Source organism: Rana temporaria, chromosome 2, assembly GCF_905171775.1.
Source record: "Rana temporaria chromosome 2, aRanTem1.1, whole genome shotgun sequence".
Lineage (NCBI taxonomy): Eukaryota > Metazoa > Chordata > Amphibia > Anura > Ranidae > Rana > Rana temporaria.
The window spans coordinates 435,741,809-435,756,347 of NC_053490.1; the positions used below are offsets into that span (position 1 = coordinate 435,741,809).

A 14,539-nucleotide genomic window follows, 5' to 3' on the forward strand; every position below is an offset into this window, starting at 1 on the left:
GCACTCGTGTGTTTTCTACAGCCCGTTTGCAAGTAGAGTGGGCCCAAGAGCCATAGCCGTTTACATTTTGTGCCGTCTCCAACAATGGAACTTCGGCTGCAAGTGAAATCTGAAACTGGCACCCAGGAAACCTATTGGATGTGATCCAAATCATTAAGGAGAGAAATCATTTTTATGGAATTTCCTATTAACATGATGCAAAGAACAATGAAGAGTAGGGATGAGCAAAACTAAAAGTTTACATTGTTGACATTTTGGTAAAAAAAACTATTTTTTTAAAGGGGTTGTAAAGGTTGTTTTTTTTATTTTCTAAATAGGTTCCTTTAAGCTGGTGCATTGTTGGTTCACTTACATTTTCCTTCCATTTCCCTTCTAAATGTTTTTTTTTTCTTTGTCTGAATTTCTCACTTCCTGTTCCTCCTCAGTAAGCTGTTCTGGCTGACTAACCCCCAGCCAGAACATTGGGGCAAGTATACTGAGGAAAAACAGGAAGTGAGAAATTCAGACAAAGGAAAAAAAAATGAAGAAAGGAAATAAAAGGAAAAGATAAGTGAACCAACAATGCACTAGCTTAAAGGAACCTATTTAGAAGAAAAAAAAAACAACCTTTACAACCCCTTTAAAACATTTTGGTAAAAAATAATTTAGCAATTGGCTTTAAATGGTTCCTGAGCGTTAGGGAAGCAACTTAATATCAATACGTTTATTGGCAGTTTTGAAGGAGTTTTGCAAAGCACCGTATATACTGTGTATGAAGGTATATAATTAATAAACAATAGCAAGGAAATAAAATAAAATGAATACAGAGATATTAAAGTGATTTGAAACCTTACTTAAATAACAAACAAGGTTTTACACAAAGCAGCCCTCAGCCTTCTCTTTTGGCATCCCTCACTGATGCTCCTGGCTCCTCCTGCCTTCCAAGTACCCCCCTAGCAAGCCTGCCCCTGAGCCCTGCTGGCTGTGTCTATAGATACAGTCGTTGTGGGATGATGCTCTTGGACTTCTTTCTAAAAATAAGTCAGAGCCCTTCATACTACAATCAGCTATCTCCAATGTACAACCGCCTGTATCATTAACGCGGAGTATAGAGAACCCTGGTAGTGGTCACATGTTCTCAAATAATTGCCTGAAGGGGTCTCTGACAAGACTAATGCATCGTACACATGATCTGACTTTTTCCATCGGAAATTCCGACCGCGTGTATGCCCATCCGAGTTTTTCCATCGGATAGTCTGAGGAATTCCATCGGAGTTTACATAGAGAACGTGTTCCCTTTTACTACCGATGTGAATTTGGCCGGGCAAAAGCCTGATCATGTGTACAGGGCATAAGCCTACTGAATTACAGAAATACAAGATGTCATGAGACATCAGTCTAAGACCCCCTTCACACCTGAGCGTTTTGTAGCTTGAAGCCTGAAGCTACAAAACGCTGGAGGGGAAAAAATCAATTATTCTCTATGGAGATGGTTCACATCTCCACTACAAAACGCCTGAAGCCAGAAGTTCAAAAACGCCTGAAGCTCAAACAAGTTCTGGGATCTTTGGGCGTATTTGGGCGTTTTTCTGCTTTTAACATTGGTGACTCTAGACCTGTCCAAAATCACGGTAAAAAATGCAGCAAAAATCACGGTAAAAAAACGCAAATATCGTGGCAAAAAACGCAGCAAAATCGCGGCAAAACTCTACGCTCAGGTGTGAATGCAGCCTCATAGTCACTGGTCAACTGATCGGAAACTGGGGTATTAACTTTTAGAATTTTGTCTTCTGGCAGAAAAACTTTGAGCCTGGGAATAGATTGAATATTCCAGGAATTGGACAGGGTATGATGGAATGAGGCATGATTTCTCTGCATTAATCAGACATCCCTGGATTTGTGATATTTTGCTGCATTGAGTCCAAGCAATGAACAGTAGATTATCTAAATATGAAATAATCATTATCAGATGTAAGGGCAAAATACTAGTATTTCTCCCACCATCTTGGAGAATATCCTTGAATTTGAACAGAGCCCAAATAGCTTTGAACCAGAAATGTCCAATCTCTTCTCCCAAATTCAGAACTCGGAGCAGAAACTTCTGTGAGCTGATCCTTTTGGGAACATGGAGAGAAGAATCTCTCAAATCTAGAACTGTCATAAAACAATCCTTTGGTAGAACTGATCTGATCTAATTGGTTGACATTTTCTTGTACCTTATGGAGTTTGTTCAGGGGTTTGAGGTTCAGGATTATGCAGAACATCCAAAGTAGAAACATTTGCCCCTTTCTGAACTTGCAACCATCACCTTCTGAGCTAACACATCCACCAGAAGAAAATAAAGTGATCTTGATAATTCACGGTTTGTCGAAGCATTTGTTGAAAGTCTAGTCTGTAGCCACAAGCTCCAAAATAAATAAATTGGAGGCTACTTGTTTTTCCACTGTGAGAGAAACGCTGCTGATCTTTCTCCCACAGGAGCAGAATCCAACCGATGCTTGAATTAGGCGGGCTTGCGCCAGAGGATTTACGCCGCCGCAACTTTACAGGCAAGTGCTTTGTGAATCAAGCACTTGCCCGTAAAACTTGCGGCGGCGTAACGTAATGAGATACGTTACGCCGCCGCAAAGATGCGGCGATCTACAAGAATCTGGCCCTTTGTCTTCTTGCATGTAACCTGAAATACGGAAAGGTTTATTCACAGTAAGAGCTGTGAAAATGTGAAATAGGCTGCATCCAGAACTAGTTTTATCTGGCTCAGTAGATTGTTGTAAAAAAAAAAAAAAAAAAAAAAGAGCTGGATGCATTCCTAAATACACAAAATATTACTGGATATTACAATTAAAGTGGTTGTAAACCCAACCACACAACTTGCACCTACAGGTAAGCCTAGATTAAGGCTTACCTGTATGTGCAAGAAATATCTCCTTAACCTACACGGTTAAGGAGATATTTGCAGAAAACACTGCACCGATGTCTACAGCGCATGCGCGCCATAGACAACGGCGCAGGCGCACTGAGCGTGTCGATTTTCCGAATGGGAAAATACCGGGACCCGCGCGCATGCGTGTGACGTCATCGCCGCTCCGGCCAATCACAACGGCGATACCCAGAAGGCACTCGGAGGAGAGATAGCGGCGCCAGCGGAGGGGAACACACGATCAATGACAGCGCCACAGTGAAGAACGGGGAAGCTGTGTTCACACACGCTCTCCTCTTTCTTCAGCTCCGGGGACCGATCGCGGGACTCCAGCGGCCCGGGTCGGGTCTGCAGGTCACGCGGCCACGGAGCTTCAGACCGGGTCGCGCGCCCGTGACCCACGGCTGGGCACTTAAAGAGGATATACCGGTACGTGCTTGTGCCCAGCCGTGCCATTCTGCCGACGTAGGAGGCGGTCCTTAAGTGGTTAAAGAACACAAATTTTATGCAATTACCGAGTAGAAATTTGGCTCATCTGTGAAAAGCAAAAGGAAAGGTATGTGGAGATGTAGGCAAGGGAAAATTTACTCATAGCAACCAGTAACATTCCATTTCAGTTTACAGGTTGAAAAAAGATTGCTATGGGTAAAACATTTTTCCTTTTTCTTCCAAGTTTTATTAATGAGCCCCAACGTCTCCTGTTCATTTTTTTATGGTTAACTGTATTCAGTCATCTCAAAAGAGAACTGCTGCTGTTAATCTCTCTCTCTTTCTTCTGTGTGCGCAGAAGATCACGGCACACTAATAAGTGTTGAATTGAGGTAGACGGGTATAATACAGGATTAAGGATCAGATGCTGATCTTCCTTCCCTTAAGCATCCTTGGATAGACAATGTCAGAAATAATGAGGTATTCCTGTAGCCTCTTCACTAAAACTATTTCTCCCTTCTAATAATTAGCTCTGTAAGAGCCGTCACCTTGGCTGGCCTATATGTAGACTGCGGTGTCCCTGCTACACGCCTCTATACTGTGCACATAGTACTCAGGGGCCACTCTGTACAGCGCCTCTTAATATTGATAAGCTTTCCACATTCTTGGACTAGCTCCGCTTTCATAAGCAATTAAGCGTGCTACAAGCATCCCCCAACATAAGATACGGATTGTAAAAAAAAAGTAGCAAAGAACATAACAACCAGGTTACCCAACTTTTATAAACAGTATGCTGCTGGTCACATAATCATGAAGCGAATACTATTAATATTCTATGAACCAAACAGACTGTAACAAAGCTATTCACTAAATATTGTTGATATTAAAAACTATGGGAAACCCCACAGATCTTTCATTTGTGCCAAACCTTGTACTAGTGGTGGGCATTGAGCATTTTGCCCCTTTACATTAGGCACCTTGCACACTGCAGTTTGAAAAAGCTCAGTACAGCTTCTTTTTTTTTTTTAAAAGTCGTAAAATACAGATCATTAATTGTAATGTGCCTTTTCACACAGGCGCATAAACAAGCGCCGTACATTCAGTAAAAAATAAAGATCTGCATTTTCGGTCAGTAATTTACGCCTCATGCGTGCGATTGCGCACAAATGCCTATTCACATATTGTGCAGAACAAAAACGTGAGAATACGTTTTCGCACGTGCGCGCAAACACAAAAATGCTATGCATACTTGCTCATTGTGCCTTTCTCTTGCAGGTTATTTCCCCCCCCCCGTTTTTTAGGGGGGGGGGTTTACTTACCTCTTTAAACTCTGCAGAGATCAGTGAGGAGAGCTTTGAGAGCCGATTGGACGGAAGGGACATACCCCTATTTACACAGCGCACAGAAACAGAGCTTTGGCTGTCAATCACAGACTGTGCTGCAGCTCCATCCCGCCACAATTTTTCTCTTGGTGTCAGAAGTGTAAGAAAGCAAAGGTATGAGACAGCAGACAGAAATGACACTTAGTGCTCTGGACTGAGACATGTACACACCTATAGAGGGACATGCTTTGTTCATATTTCATATCTGAGATTTACAACCACTTTAAAGTGGCCCATGATTTTATCTAGATGTTTCCCTCTTGAAACACTGACCCAATGATGGAAATACAACCTGGTAACAACAAAGCAGTAGTTTGCTTTGCTTGAAGCCATCTTTATTTGGATAAAATAAGCAATATGAATGGTGCACTGAGGTAGTATCCTGAATATAGTAAAAGAAAGATTCTAATGCAGAACATAGGATCACAATGGTGGACCAACTAAGCTGTTGGAAGAGCAAATGTTTCATTATTTCCTCATCTCTAGATGACAGTACTTATTTCCTTCCAGGAAAACAGGAACACGTTACATGGCAATGTGTAGCCATGGATTTTCATTGCTACATATCAGTTTTAAGAGTCTTGTATGTCAGTCCATGTCTCACTGATGGACAGCTCAGTTTAACAATAAAAACAGGTTTACTGCAGTCATGAGATTTATTGCCTTGGTCTCTATAGTTGCCTACTGATCTACAGCATGGTCTAAGCCAATAAAATCATTGCAGTGACTGCCAATTATCTGCTATAGATTCTCCAATCATGCGCAGCATGTCACACTGACAAACGCTTTCACACCGTGGGCAAGAGGCTTGAAAAGCTTGTTTATGTTACATATACAAGAACTGTCTAAGAAGAAAGATGAGGTGAGAAGGAAATTAAGGTGGGGGGATGTAATGAGATAATGCAACACTACCATAATGTCGGGATGTATGGTTATCTTTCTTGAGCTGCAAGAACGCTCCTGTTTGTTTGGAGTTTGCATTCAGTTGAATGCAAGTTGGCACTCAGCAAGAGTTGGCATTGGGGTAAAAAAAATTAAAATAAACTCACTGGGGAGCAGCTATCTGACCTGGAAGGTGTACACAGTGCTGAACATTGTGAAAATACATGGGGACTTTATTTATTATTCACAGCAGGTCTCAGTGTAAAAGGTTGGATTTCAATATCGTACCACCTCCAGCGCACTTTTCAGTTCGGATGACCATCACCATTCTATCAGGGTGCACAGCTGGGAATTAGAATATGATATAGGCTACATTCACATGGTGTAAAAATAAGATGATCTTATTACACTGATCTTAATTTTTTTTTAACATACGCAGTATCTCACAAAAGTGAGTACACCCCTCACATTTTTGTAAATACTTTATTTTTACCTTTTCATGAAGAAATTACACTTTGCTACAATGTAAAGTAGTGAGTGTACAGCTTTTATAACAGTGTAAATTTGCTGTCCCCTCAAAATAACTCAACACACAGCACCACACAACAAAGAACTCTCTGATGATATGAAAAAAAAAAAAATTGTTGCTCTACATAAAGATGGCCTAGGCTACAAGAAGATTGCCAAGACCCTGAGCTGCAGCATTGTGGCCAAGACCATACAGCGGTTTAACAGGACAGGTTGCCCTCAAAACAGGCCTCGCCATGGTTGACCAGAGAAGATGAGTGCATGTGCTCAGCTTCATATCCAGAGGTTGTCTTTGGGAAATAGACGTATGAGTGCTGCCATCATTGCTGCAGAAATTGAAGTGGTGGGGGGGTCAGCCTGTCAGTATTTAGACCGTACGCCGCACACTGCATTAAATTGGTCTGCATGGTTATCGTCAAAGAAGCAAGCCTATTCTAAAGATGATGCACAAGAAAGCCCGCAAACTGTTTTGCTGAAGACAAGCAGACAAAAAACATGGATTACTGGAACCATGTCCTGTGGTCTGATGAGACCAAGATAAACTTATTTGGTTCAGATGGTGTCAGGCGCGTGTGGCGGCAACCAGGTGAGGTGTACAAAGACAACTGTGAGCCTGAAGCTCTGATGAACTCCATGCCCAAGAGGGTTAAGTGCTGCAAAAAATAAAAAAAATAATAAAAAATAATAATAGTGGCCACACAAAATATTGACACTTTGGGCCTAATTTGGACATTTTCACTTAGGAGTGTACTCACTTTTGTTGCCAGCGGTTTAGACATTAATGGCTGTGTGTTGAGGTGTTGTGGGACAACAAATGCACTGTTATACAAGCTGTACACTTACTACTTTACATTGTAGCAAAATTGAATTTCTTTAGTGTTGTCACATGAAAAGATATACTAAAATATAAAAATAATGTGAGGGGTGTACTCACTTTTGGGAGATACTGTATATATATTTGCATACAATTGTCCTGCATGTGGCATACATGTATATTGATTTCCTCAGATGCAGATTTTATGTTACAGATCTGAATACAGTGCATGTTTATACACCCATGTGAATTTCTCGATTGAAAACAATGCAGCTTGCATTCAGATCCGTAAATAAAAAAAAGGATCCCATGATGATCCGCCCCGTGAACATCCGCTTGCTCAGCGGGGATCGCTCCATTGATCCCCGCTGAGCCGGCAGATGACAGGGCGGTCCCCGCACACTGTGCAGGGACCGCCCTGTCAGATTTCCGCTCTCCCCTATGGGGGTATTTGGATGAACACGGACCGTCTGTCCGTGTTCACCCAATCCGCTCTGCAGACGGATGGAAAAATAGGATTTTCCTCCGTCTGCAGAATCTGAGGATTGCGGACGTTGATGAGATCGGGTGTCAGCAGATGTTCATCCGCTGACACCCGCTATCTCATAGGGATTAATGTATGTCCCTTTTTCTTCCGCAAAACGGATGGATGAAAAAGTGGACATACGGTCCACATGTGTGAAAGGGGCCTAACTGTTTTTTTTTTGTTAATATCTTGTGCAATAATGTTTTTCTAAAACTGAAAAATCATCCGGGTGCATGAAGACTGAATGTATAGAACTAATATAAGTCAAGCCCTGGTAGTCATTTACCACCTTCACCTACCTCTTATATGGAACTTAAAGTGTTACTAGACCCACAACAGTAAAACCAGTCTGTATATGCAGTAAATCATGCTTGTTATACTCACCGTAGAACCTAAGGGATTAATCCTCTGCATTGTGTAAAAAGGCTGTTTGATCCTGTCTCCTCTGATCCTCTTCTTCTTCCTCCAGAGTCCCCAAACCATCTTCGTATAGTACAGAGGCTATGGGAAAAGCTGCACATGCTCAGTTTGGTATGTATTGATAGAGTTTTTTTTTCCTTGGGCGATTGCATGTGATCTGCACAGGACCAATCAGCATTGTCCTGACAGAGGGTCAGGGGTCCTGAATCCTCATAGGTCAATCATGGGACATTAATGAAAACTCCTCCTACAAGCTTTAATCAGACACTGATAGAAGTTACAAGACTGCTATATACTACTCGGATTTAGCAAAACGATTGCATTTCCATGTTCTGAGTACGGTGAGAGATAGTGATATGCAGAGTCCTGGGTTTAGTAACACTTTAAATATAAATCTTGTCATCGGACTATTCTTCGTTTTTCCATAATTCACTCAAACAGCATGGTTGCGAGTACAAATGATGACACCCAAAGCAATCTCATTAGGTGGTATTCTGGCCCACCAAGCTACACTGTGCCATGCTTGAATCAGTATCACTATAATTAACGTATTGCAAGTGGAAACCTGCTAATAGTAGAGCAAGTAATTCCACCTGGACCATTTACTGCCATGATGCCAAAGACTGCACAGGCAAGCAATGAGACACAGAAACATTCATTACAAACCTGCATCCAAGTTAAAGGTTCATTTGAAGTGTAACCCAGTGAGGAGCTGTCCAGTGCTGATACTAATTATCAGCCCAGCACACCGCAAACATGGGCTGTCAGAATCAGTCTAGTGTTTAACCACTTCCCGCCCGGCCTATGGCCGATTTACGTCCGGGAAGTGGTTATGAAATCCTGACAGGACGTTCTAGAACGTCCTGCAGGATTTCATGCCGCGCGCGCCCGTGGGGGCGCGCATCGCGGCGATCGGTGATGCGGGGTGTCAGTCTGACACCCTGCATCTCCGATCTCGGTAAAGAGCCTCCGGCGGAGACTCTTTACCACGTGATCAGCCGTGTCCAACCACGGCTGATCACGATGTAAACAGGAAGAGCCGTCGATGGCTCTTCCTCACTCGCGTCTGACAGACGCGAGTAGAGGATAGCCGATCGGCGGCTCTCCTGACAGGGGGGGTTAGCGCTGATTGTTTATCAGCGCAGCCCCCCCTCGGATCGCCACACTGGACCACCAGGGATGCCCACCCTGGAGCACCAGGGTGGGCAAAAAAAAAAAAATGACAGAAAAAAAAAAAAAAAAGACAGAAAAATTAAAAAAAAAAAAGCATAAAGAAAAAAAAAAGATGCCAGTCAGTGCCCACAAATGGGCACTGACTGGCAACCTGGCAAAAATCTTTATAGGCTTCTGAAATAGCAAGTTTAAGCCATCTGGCTAAAGTACTTTTGGATGCTTTTTCCCCCTTGCGGGGACCTGAGAAAGCTACAAAGAGAGCATTTGACTTTCTGAAATCTCTGGTGACTGAAAGAAACTGTAAAAGACACCTTTTCACGTCTAGTGTATGGAACGCTTCTTCTCCAGCATTAGAAGGGTTTAAAGCAAAAGTGGGTAACACTATTTCCTGTGACCGGTGAAATTTTGATGATACTTTCGGAAGAAACGAAGGATCCGTTTGAAGGATCACTCGGTCTGGGAAAATTCTTAGGAAGGGTTCAGTGATGGCCAGAGCTTGGAGCTCACTGATTCGTCTTGCTGACGTAATAGCCACCAAAAAAAATGTTTTGAGGATTAAGTTTTTCAAAGAAATATTCTCCAATGGTTCGAACGGAACTCCCGTCAAACCTTGTAGTACAACCGATAAGTCCCAACTGGGAAAACTTTTGAGGATCACTGGCCTATTTCGAGCTAGTGCCCTAAAAAACCTGGAAATTAAAGGTTCTCTGGACAGAGTTTTTTCTAAGTAAACAGAAAGAGCCGCTACCTGTGTCTTTAAGGTACTGGCTGCAAGTCCTTTTTCCATTCCTTCATGGAGAAATTCTAGCACTGAGACCACACTCTTAGTTTGAAAGGTCTTGGAAGAACACCATGAGTTATACTTCTTCCACACTTTAAGATAAATTGATCTTGTTACCTCCTTCCTACTGGACAGAAGAGTTTTTACAACCTTGTCCGACAAGCCTTTATTTTTCAAAATGTCTTCCTCAGAAACCAAGCGCTTAGATGTAACCTGTCTGTTTCTGGGTGACACACAGATCCCTGTGTTAGAAGGTCCTTCTTGGGAGGCAACTTCCATGGAGGTTTTGCGGCCAGGTTCAGTATGGTTGCGAACCAAGGCCTCTTTGGCCAAAAGGGAGCAATCAGAATTAGGTCTGTTTTCTCTTCTCTGAATTTCCTCAAGACCAAAGGAATCAAGGGAAAGGGGGGAAAGGCGTAGCACAGATGGTAATCCCAGGGATGGGCTAGAGCATCTATGCCTATCGCCTGGTCTTCTCTGTGGAGAGAAAAGAAATTTTGAACTTTCGTGTTTTGCTGACTGGCAAAAAGGTCTACTTGAGGATGTCCCCATTCCTTGGAGATCATGTTGAAAATCTCCTGACTTAGACTCCATTCTGCTTCTATTACTTTCTTTCTGCTGAGAAGATCTGCCAGCAGGTTTTGGGATCCTTTTAGGTGGATTGCTGACAAAGAGGCCACATTTTTCTCCGCCCAAGTCAGTAACTGATTGGCCAGCTCCATCAATCCCTGGCTCCTGGTCCCGCCTTGTCTGGTCACATAGGCCACTGCTGTAGTGTTGTCCGACAAAATTTGAACATGACAACCCTTCAGCATCTGTTGAAAAGCCAGGAGACCCATAAAAATGGCTTTTAGTTCTCGCCAATTCGATGACCTCCTTGCCTCCACTTTGGTCCATGACCCTTGTGCGGTCTGTCCATCCAGGTGGGCTCCCCATCCCCACGAACTTGCGTCCGTTGTCAGACGTTTGTCCGAGGGAAGGACCCATGAGAGACCTTTTGTGAGATTGGAAGGATCTCTCCACCACCAGAGGGACCGTTTTACCTTTGATGATAGAGAGAAGGTTTTCTCCAGTGACTCCTGGTGAGACCACTCCTGTAGGATGTTCCTCTGTAGGGGTCTGGAATGAAGCCTTGCCCATTGAATGGCAGGAATCGAGGCCGTAAGTTGACCTAGGACTGCCATGGCAGAACGTACTGACACTGAGAGATTCGTTTGAATCTGGCTCACTGCAGAAACTACTTTTTCTACTTTTTCTTGAGGGAGAAACACCTTCTGTAGAACTGAATTGATGGTGTAACCGAGGAACCTCATCTCCTGTGAGGGGTCTAGGTTTGATTTTTCTAGATTCAATATCCACCCCAGGCTCTCGAGATGAGCCTGGGACGTCTGGAGATCTGAAACCAGCTGATCCCTTGAACCTGCAAAGAATAAGAGGTCGTCCAGATAAGGAACAACTGAGACCCCTCTCAGTTTCAGAGGCTCCAAGGCTTCCGCCATCACTTTTGTAAAGATCCTTGGTGAGGATGAGAGGCCGAACGGCAGAGCTCTGAATTGGAGGTGCCATATTGAAGTTCCCAAGTTTATTGCCAAGCGTAGAAACTTTTGTGAGGCCTGCGCTATTGGCACGTGTAGATACGCATCCCTTAGATCCAGAGAGGCCATGAAGCACTCTGGTGTTAACAACTTTGTGATGGAATAAATGGTGTCCATCCGGAAGTGCTTGTACCTTATAGTTTTGTTCAGGATCTTCAAGTTCAAAATTAGGCGATATTTGCCTGAAGGCTTTTTTACTAAGAATATGTGGGAGTAAAACCCTCTTCCCTCCTGATCTTTTGGGACTTGGACAATAACTTCCTGTTGGATCAGATCCTTTAGAAGGTTCATCATTGCGGAAGCTTTTTCCTGATCCCTTGGTAGGGTTGTTACATAAAACCTGCAAGGAGGGCACTCTGAAAACTCCAGACTGTATCCTTGTGTAACTATGTTTTTCACAAAGGGGCTCTTGGTCAGAAGGCTCCACTGAGAAGAGAAAGCGGACAGTCTTCCCCCCACAGGAGTCAGATTGTCACTTGTCTTTTGACGACTGATCCTGGGGTGACTTAAAGAGGATACCTCCTCTTCCTCTACCTCTTTGAGGAAACCAGCGCTTTTTGTTTTCTTCTCTTTTGGAGGTTTGTGGAAAAGAACGAAAATTCTTTTTAACAGGTTGTTTCTTAGCCGGGAAAGCCTTCTTTTTGTCGGCTGTTCTATCCAGAATTTTTTCAAGGTCCGGTCCAAACAGTAAGTCCCCTGAGAAGGGTAACCCACAGAGTTTGACTTTAGAGGCTGTGTCCCCTGTCCAGGTTTTCAGCCATACTGCACGTCTGGCTGAGTTCACCAGGGCAGAGGCTCTAGCTGACAACTTAATTGATTCAGCTGACGCATCAGCCATGTACCTGATTGATTTTAGAATCAATGGAAAGGATTCCAAGATATCCTTCCTTGGTGTACCAGCTTCAACATGGTTCATCAGCTTTTCCACCCAACACTCCAAGTTTCTTGCCACCACTGTGGAGGCCATTGCAGGTTTTAGACTAAGAGAAGTAGAGTCCCAAGCTTTCTTTAACAGGGAGTCCGCTCTTTTGTCCATGGGATCTTTTAGTATCCCCATGTCTTCGAACGCAAGATCCGTGCGTCGAGACACCTGGGAAAAGGCAGCATCAACTTTTGGCTTTTTATTCCAGGCTTCAGAGTCTTTATCTTCAAAGGGAAATCTTTTCCTTAGACTTTTAGAAAAGAAAGGGCCCCTTTCTGGATCTTTCCACTCTTTTCTAATAGTATCTGATACTACTTTGTGAACTGGAAAAACCTTGTGTTTGGAGGCATCCAGACCCTGGTACATTTTGTCATGAAGAGATAATTGTACCTCCTCTTCTTGAATATCAAGTGTAGTATAAATTGCTTCAAGAAGATCATCTACTTCATCTAGAGAGACTTTATATCTGGAATTTCTGTACTCTCCTTCCTCTTCCTCCTCATCTGAATCCCTGAGTGAGCGAAGAGTACTTGTCCCTTCATCCCCTGAATCCACAACCTCTGACCTCGAGGTGGAAGCTTTTGGGCTGGGTGGTAAATGTTGGGGTTCAGCTTGCACTGCTGGAGTCTGAACCAACATAGATTTGACCGAATTCAAAGAACTTGCAAGTTCTTGCACTGAAGAAAATAACACTTTATATTGCTGGGATGTCTCTTCTTCCACTAAATCCTTAATACAAGATTTACACATTGCCTTCTGCCATGAATCTCTAAGAGGGTTTTTGCAGGAAGGACATTTCCTTTGAGTTGGTGGCTTTTTAGTTTTTTGTTTCTCCTAAAAACACAAAAAAGGGTATTTTACCATTGGAGAAACAATAGGTTTTTTACAAACAAGGAAAAAACCGCCACCACTTTAAAAGGAAGATGTGATAGAAAAGATCCACAGCTAACCAAACACCACCCAGTGCAACTGTCAGGGACCGAGAGAAGTTACCTCTGACCCTGCAGTACAGGCTCCCTTAAGGAGGACAAATAACAAAAAACCATATAAGCCCAATAGTAAGGATAGAGGCACCGCTGTACCCCCCTACCTGGACCTGAGCAGCGTCTGAGGCGCCTGTCTCCGCCATGGCTGTAGGTTCTTCCATCGCCGAGAGAAACACAGCCGGGACTGAATGATTTTTAAATCTTTCCCGGGTCCGCGCGTCATCAAAGACGGCCGGAACCGGAAGACGCCGCTCTTAGGCCTGTCCCCTGACCTCTGCGTTACTAGGCGACGTGGACCACGCGTCGCCACGCCTCTACAGGAAACTACGCCGCTGTGCATGACGTCACCCGCCCGCCAGGACCCGGGACCGTCATGCGGCGTTTTAAAAATAAACACCGCCAATGCGGTAGTGTGCCGCCCGGCCACCTGAGCCAAAAACAGCGGACCCCTGGGCACTCAGCGCCGCTTCCTGTAGAGCCTTCACTCCACTGAGCAGGGAGAGGCTGGAGACTCCGGAGGACTCCCCCCACCCTTAGGGGAGCCTGGGATGGCCACTGCACACCAAACAGATAAGGTAAGGCTTACCCCTCCAACCTTGGAAAGAGCGCAGCACCCCTGGTCCACAAGCATGCGCTTCCACCATGGCGGAGGAAACACAATAACTGAGGCCATGGTGGAAGAGGAGGGCTTTTAAAGATTAGCATGTGTTTCCTAATGAAGAGGCGGAGCTGCGCTCTCTCCAAGGTTGTCCTGAAAGGCGACTGGAGAAAAAGGACGCCAATTTTGTTTGGGTACAGTGTAGCATGACCGCGCAATTGCCATTCAAAGTGCGACAGTGCTGAAAGCTGAAAATTGGCTTGGGCGGGAAGCTGCGTAAGTACCTGGTATGGAAGTGGTTAAAAGAAAAGGCTAAGAGGAAACCGTGTGCATTTTCTTTCCAAAAACAACAGACCCATTCTGAATATGCACTGAGATGCTCTGCGGGTCCCAAGAGTAGAGGTTAAGTAAAACTTATCAACCCCCATTGAAAGTGGTACCCACAGCAGCAGGCTGGCACAACTGTTTAACCAAAAGCCCTTACTAGTAGGACCCCTGCTCAGAAACAGGTCTGCTCTGTGCTAAAGGTTTTGCATTACAGATAATCCCTTTAAGGATGGCAGTCTGTGGCCAGGCTATGGGCACAATTATTTGCACCCCAGTT

The 14,539-nt window shown here is 44.0% G+C and overlaps 1 protein-coding gene across 1 annotated transcript in view; it reads right to left on the minus strand.

Annotated features, from left to right (window-relative positions):
- The window catches only part of DPH1 (diphthamide biosynthesis 1), a 409,993-nt gene that overhangs the window by 67,624 nt on the left and 327,830 nt on the right, over positions 1–14,539 (minus strand). The gene's annotated exons all lie outside the window — the stretch shown is intronic.